Source organism: Montipora capricornis, chromosome 6, assembly GCF_036669925.1.
Source record: "Montipora capricornis isolate CH-2021 chromosome 6, ASM3666992v2, whole genome shotgun sequence".
NCBI classification, from domain to species: Eukaryota; Metazoa; Cnidaria; class Anthozoa; order Scleractinia; family Acroporidae; genus Montipora; species Montipora capricornis.
Genome location: NC_090888.1, coordinates 49,958,411 through 49,965,910, shown reverse-complemented (window position 1 = coordinate 49,965,910; position 7,500 = coordinate 49,958,411). Strand labels below are relative to the sequence as shown.

Below are 7,500 nucleotides of genomic sequence, written 5' to 3'. Positions count from 1 at the left end.
TATCAGAGGCTTTCAATCAAAAGCGTAGTTTTGAAAAAGAAAGCTGTATTTTTTAATCTAACAACGGAGTTGGAAAATCCTTGACTTATCAAGTCATTCAGTATTCCACTCTTTTGCGATGAAATCGACATAGTTGTTGTTTTCCCTCTGCTTGTAAACCTCATGGAGGATCAGATCATTTATTTTACTGTTATTGGAGTTAGCGCCGTAAATATAAGCTCTAAAGGTGAGGTCGACCGTCCGGCAGTACAGAGAGTGGAAGCTATTCGTTGGTTTTTGCTTCAACTGAAGCGTGCTTTTAAAATGATGCATACTTTTAAAATAATGAAAGATGCCGAAACTGAGATGCTGCGAAAGCACGCGTATCGTGAGAACCTTAAGTGCTGTGTCTGTCAATGAAGCTGACGTTTTTAGACAATAGTAGATTACGAATATATTAATATAGCTGAATGGTGAACACTAAAATAAATGGTCAAGTTGTCTAAACCATATGTAATAGAAGCTCATGACTATCTGCATGTAATCATTTATATCCTCTAAATCAGTGAACTCACTTGAGTGGTGAGTTATGTTCCCGTGATAAATACCGGTAGACCATCCAGGGAAATCACACAATGTGTGTGTATTTATTAAAACATGATTTTCAAGGAAATGTTGGGGCCCAGAGCGAAATGTTGTTCACATGATGTATACATTATTCAATGCTAAATAAATAAATGTCCAATCTCAGGTTCATAACTGTTCTCTTCTCTCGTTCAATCGCCGTAGTCGCTTTTCCTATGGATTTTATCTGGCATTGAAGTCCTCTTCTATTTCTTTCTTCATATTTTCCAGCCTACATGATGCACGTTGAAACCTCACTAAACGCTGGTAGCATTTAACTCCACAAAAACAGGTCGCTGCTCTCCGAGCAGTCAGTATACACATCCACACCGATCGCAGATCTAATAATTTCAGCAAGATCTACAGAACGTCACCAAAAAATCTCTATCTTGTCATTTGCAGAGGCTGCTGAAGGACAAGTGAAGCACCTTGAGCGACCGTCTATCAGTTTCTTTGGAGTTTCAGATGGGTGAAATCTCTGAAGATACGCGCGAAAATAACAGGCCGTCAATTTTCAAATCAAAAGGCGAGCCGCGATTGGTGCAACCCCTCATTATCTCGTGCATTCGCCACGCAGTCCAAACAAAGAGAAAGGAATGTATTTCGAAAGAAAGCAGCCGTTGTTTGTGTGAGGAGGAGCGTTGCGTGACCACACAAATAACGGCTGCGTAGGAGACTACCCATTTTGGTGCTCTGTTTGCATATGTCCGGTTCAATTGCGTTCAAAATTTCTTTGAACTGATCCGGGCTCATTCGCATCATCTCCTTAAATACAGGCGTATCCTGCAGCGATAATTGTATTACAGATTGGAACAGTCCCTTTCTGGCTGGTTCTTTTAGCCATTCCCTAGTTTTCCTTCGATTGACACGGTCATTTGGGTCCCCTAACAGCTCGAGAACCATAAACGCTACAAGCGCTTTTTGTTTGCGTGTTACCGCCATGTTTTCAAATTTAGCGCCAACTTGCACTGGTAGCTTGTTCCGTCTAGCAATGTTGGATACTGTCTCAACATTCACATCCAACATTGTTGGATGTTGGATCCAACTTTGTTCGATAGTTTTTCACGGGCTTTAAGGTAATTCCTTTGAAATTCTTCTACTATCAAACTTTTTTGGAAACTTGGCATAATTAAAATTCATGATATGAACATTAAAAAAATGCAATAAAAAAATGGGGTCACCGTGCTTGTTTACGCGTCAGCAGGCTCTTAAAATGGGGTATTTTTACTGTTTGAGCGTTAAAAATTCGAATCACCTTCATACAGAATTAAGTCTTCGTTACTTGAAAGATACAAAATTTTATTTTGAAAATAAAGCTTCTTTTATTCACATAGGCAGTATTGCTTCATCTACGCCGTTTTTGATTGCTTGGTTGTGGAAATAGTGCACTCTTTTGGACAATTCCGTGGTTAGCTTGAAGTCCTCGCCTTGGCCAAAATACACCCAGTACGGAACTGTTTTCAAAAAAAAATCATGTTCTACTATCAAACTTTTTTTCTTCGTCAAATATGTTCTTTATTAGATTGTTCTTAGCAAATACCTGGAAAAAATTCAGGGGTCACCGTGCTCGTTTGAGAGAAAAAGAGCATTTATTTCGCTATCGCGCTTAGTTTGAGGGAAATCTCACGTTTTGTACGCGCACGTGCTCATGAGCGCGCGCTAATGACGCGAAAATCGTGCGCAGTAGGGATGCGCAATGCAATACCAAGGAATTACCTTAAGTCCCATAACACACGACAATATCTTGCGTCATTAGTCCTTTTGTCGATTGCTCTTATTCCTGGTCCGGTTCCGGTTCTGGTTCCAGATTCTAGCATTTCCCCACACCCAGCCCCTGTTAGCAAATTCTCATCATACCTAATGGATGTAGGGAGGGTGGAGAGGAAAAAAGATAAAAAAACGTAAATGCCCCGTGGACTGCTTGCCATAACGGCATCAAAATTCCCTTATTCTAACTTGTCTCCCTTCTAAGAAGTTGTTTAAAATATATAGCTAGTAGGCAAGAAATGATCTGAAAACAAACATATTCCTTAAGGCCTGACAAAATGTAAATTGCTGTTTGGCCCTTTATCGCAATTGTGATTGATGCTATACCTCTCTATATACAACATGTAAGTTACATTCTTTAAGCTTCTTGTCTGCACAGATGCTCTGGTCCTTGGGTTGAAGAAACTGCAGATGCTAGCCTGCTTCAAAGCTTTTCTTTTAATTTTCAAGTTAATGAGCTTGTCAATGCCATGATTGTGTTCTGCCGTAAATTTGTTCTAATTGACCATTTTTACATTCCCCATAAGACACTTTGTTTTCCCCCACAATTTTTGCAAGAAAGCCATAGTTTTCAAATACTCTTGGGACACTGCATATTCCCAAGAGCATTTGAAAACAATGGTTCATGCAAAATTTGGGGGGCAAACAAAGTGTATCATGGGAAATGTGAAAATGGATTCACATGTCTCAATTTGCATAATTGCTTTCTACTCCTTAGTGTTAGATGCAGAAGTTGATGGTTATGTTAAATCTCTACCCCGAGACCACCGTGTTGCTCGTAATGGTAAGTGCACTTTAAACTGCCTAATGTTACCAATTAGTTAATCATACCTCGAACAAAGGTCACATGAATTACCCAACGAAATAAAAAAATGATCTTTAATTTATAATTATAAAAGAAGACTTGGTAGTGAACAGAGTTGGCACACGGGTGAAAGCACTCGACTAAGTTTAATTCTTGGACTTGAGTCATCATTTGGCGGGCATTACTAAACCACAAAACAGAGAAAAGAAACACCAAAACACCATGTATGACCCACCATACATTTGAATACTAACCTGCAAAGGCTAGATTTTGATATTTAAAAATACCTTCATCTCAATCTTAATCTTAATCGTAATTTTAATCTCCGTTAATTAGCAGCGATAACGTTTTAGGCCTAATCAGGCCTATTTAACAAAGTTATACACGACGTTTCTGTGTTTCGTTTTGCTGTTTTGTCGTTTCACGGTTAATTTAGCAACGTCCTCACTTGTTAGCGATCGATCTACTCTGTTCCAAGAGCTTGGTTTTCATTACGAATTGAAGTAGCAGCTAGGAGGAAAGGAAAATGAAACAGGAGAATTGTCTGAAATAGCAAAGCTCTCACCGTTGCGACTACAATGGCAACCCAGAGAAAATTGAACTGGACCATGGACTATAGCCGGAGAATTTTCCGATGCCTGACACCTGATGAACACCCTGTCGGAGGGTAATCCAGAATCTCCGGGCCCTCGATCAAAAACCAACATTCATTTAATTTCTGAATCATGTACCTGTGTGCCCGGTACTAAATGGGATACTACTTTGTAGGTATTGCATCCAATTTATTTTCTGTCTACGAAGACTAATTAGTAAAAATAATGATAACTATAGGATTAACCACTGGAGCGTAATGTGAAGTACTAGTTTTATACTCAGTAAACCATGTGAGCGTTAGCCCTACTAATGGAATTGGGCCCACACAAGGACCGAGAAAAACTCCGACTAGGGTGGTCATTGAACCCACAACCTTCCGCATAGATCACCGCTGCTCTACCGACTGAGCTAAAAGGTCACGGCAATGAATATGTGCAATTACAAGGAAGGGTTACGTTTTTGCAAACGTTTTTTGCAAACGTTGGCCATGTAGCACTTAAATTTTATACTGAAGAATAATAAAAAAATAATCATAAAGGAAATAAATCTATGGCTGTAAAGCTACCAGAAAACGCGAGCCTCTGTTTACACAACATCATGTAGATAATCCATCACATTTCTCTTTAAGGTGGCGGAAACAGCCCCAGTTCTGTGGCAGCATCTCAGCAATTTCCTGAAGCCCCCATTGTTGTGAAGCGCTTTTCAACGGTATGTGCTAAAGTATGTTAATTACTGGGTTGCCATATGGCATCTCAGTCAAAAAGTAAGTAGAACTTTCCCGTTTTATTTTTTTCCCGTGTCGGAAAATGAAAACGTGTCACTCCCCTGCTATGTATGTCTTTGTGCCTAGAGTCTTCTGCGCGTATTTTCGGTAGGTTTCAGGGGCTGGTAGAAATGCGTAGATTTTATCCGGTGGACACAATAGAACATTCAATTACCCTGCAATAGCATCGAGGTCGTTGTAATGCGAAGTCGTTTTAGTGGAACTTTAAACAAAATATACCCTTATGGAGCTCAGGAATGAATCGTCAATTGGATAAACAAGGCAGGCGGTGAGAAATAAATATCTGAAATCTTAAAAGCGACGAGTAATGGTCCTCGACAACAATTTCATCTTTCGCCGTTGGATATCAAAGTGAGCTTTGTTTGAAATATTTACTAACTGTAGAGTTATGTTTAACACTGAACCGATTGGCTGTATGGGTTTAACAAAAATTGAAGGAATCTGACGTGTTGAATGCATCTGTGTTTACTGAAGTCGCATCTCAGTTGCCTGGCTGTTTTTATTTATTTTGTACTCAACTTTGCACAGTCTTCAGGTAAAAAAAAATTGAAAATGTAACAGCGAAGGATTATTGTCTATTTTTGTGCTTCATTATTCATAGAAAAGGTTCTTCAGGAAAGGGTTTGATCCTGAACTGTGCGATTGAAATTTATTTAATTTCATATGGTTTCAGTGGCACGGATTGTGTTTCTTGTTTGCACTCACGCATTTGAAAAAGGAATGGTTTTTTGCCTCTAATAGCAAATCGTTTTTTTTTCTTTTGTTTCCATAAATGTTACGCTGGAAAAGGTTTTTGTGAGTTTTTCGTCCAAATGAACGCCCAAAAATGAATATTTTTTAACAATCTTTCAGTGGCATATTTTTTTTGTAATTTAATATCCCCTTTCAAAAACTTGCATAAGATGCGTGAAATAAACATCACAACGCACACAAGAAATTTAGTGGCATCTACCTCTTCGTTGAATGCTCGTTAATAGATTACATGCAACCAATCTCTAGAGACAAAAATAGCAGTAATGTAATGAACAATTGTTGGTGGACAAACAAAAGGAGCTAATGAGAGATCTTTTGGTTTTCGTCCACCAACGTGGCGGCGATGACGTCACGTGAAAACCATCTACATTTTACTATCCGTGATGCTTTGTACAACACTGAAACCAAACGGCAAATTCTCTGGTAACGTTTTCGGGTTGGATATCTCAGAAGGAATCGAACACCTTGAGTGGATCTATGTTTGCTATTTTCTGGATATCTATAATTTTATTCATTTGCACTCCACTCTGGACAGTCTTCGGGTAAAAAAAAAAAAGATTGAAGTTTGATTGACTCTTGTTAGTCAAGAATTATTTGAAAGAAAGCTTGTTGTGTTGCTTCATTATTGAAACAAATCAATACCCGACATAAAGGCTTCCCAAGTCCACAGATGGAATATAAATATTAAGAACGAAAGAAGGATATTTCTTGCCTAAAAGGTACATTGTTTAACTCTGAAAGCTACGAACGATTAACATTCATTCGATGTAAACAGGCCCGTAACCAGGGAGGGTGGAATACACACAGGCCCCAAAGGTCCGCATTTTGATACTCAATATGCAAGTTAAGGAGTGCAGTCGGTTAAACTGAAGTTTAAAACTTAACAGTGATATTTAAACAAAATCAAAGAAGGGAACAAGCAGCAATGTATTCACTGGGAAACTAAAACCAGCTGCACTTTAGTAGCCCTAGCCTCGCAAGCAGACGCTCTTAGGAATTTGTCACGTGTTCCTCTCGCGTTCCACGAGCGTCTGCTGAAACGATCCGGAATTTACGTTGACCAATCACAATGTACTTCCAGATTTTGGAAGTGCACTTTAGACCCTGAGAAAACCGCAAGAAGATGGACTTCGTGTGTTGGGCATTTACATGTAAAATCACTGAGTTAAATTCTTATCAAAGAGAAACTGGAGCGTATAAATTTCATGCTTTAGCTTGGATATTTGCGGTTCTCCACAGAATGAGTACGGTAGAATTTGTATGGTTGAAACACCCGGTGCGATTCAAAATTTATTTGTGATTGATATCATATTTACATGTACATTTCTTTCCGCGCTGCTTCTCACAAATCAGTGGAGCCCCTGCTTCGCGAAGAAGCTGCACAAGGGCTATAAAGCGCCTTCTGTCTTTTGGCTTGCCTTTTACTGTTAACTGCCGGCTTCTGCTATACGATTGGGTGCAAACGTAAAGCCAAAAAAAAAACCATTTCCTGAAGAAATTAGTGAGTTTTACTCAAGAGCGCGTTTTGTTACTCGGAATACCTGAAAGGTATCCGAGTTATATTCTGGGAAGAATTTAGTTTTCTGTGCAGCAAATGGACAATAGAATTAGGAGGCGGTGATTTCATTGGCTAAAAGCAATGTAATACACCCCTCCGAGCAATACATTTGACCTCCCTCCGCAAAATAAACACAAACTTCAGATAGCGAGAGACTTGAAACAGCCTCACGTGTAACAGAATTCGATGTAACTCTGAATTTATAACGAGCAGTGCAGCGACTAAATGATGGGTTCTACGTTGGGGCTTGAGCGTGACTCGTTTAATTTCGTTTGCTGATTCAAAGCCCAATAAGATATTTACTATAATCCTGCCTGTTGACAACATGACTAAATCGCCAGTACAGAATTTCCAGCATAAATGGCAGAGATTTCAACTGCTCTTTGTACGAACGTCATCCGCCGATGTCTATTTTTTCTTTTTATTGTTAGTTACCTAGAGCTGGAGGTCACCGGCCGCGTTATTCACAACACTCGTGATTTGGAACCTTTGCAGCCATGGATACCGTTTATTAATTACAATTGAAACCAGTTTATCTGATGTCACGCTACATACTAGATCCCGCAAAGATAGAGATAACGCCCACGTAATTTCCACTTAAACAACCAGTCCCAAGACATACTACCCCTATAGCTA

The 7,500-nt window shown here is 39.3% G+C and overlaps 1 protein-coding gene across 1 annotated transcript in view; it reads left to right on the top strand.

The window, feature by feature from the left end:
• LOC138054068 (tyrosine-protein kinase BTK-like) overlaps positions 1-7,500 on the top strand; it is a 164,773-nt gene that overhangs the window by 7,793 nt on the left and 149,480 nt on the right. The window contains exons 2-3 of the mRNA XM_068900578.1: positions 3,089-3,154; positions 4,398-4,477. The gene's annotated coding sequence lies outside the window, so the exon portion shown is untranslated. The remainder of the gene's footprint in view (positions 1-3,088; positions 3,155-4,397; positions 4,478-7,500) is intronic.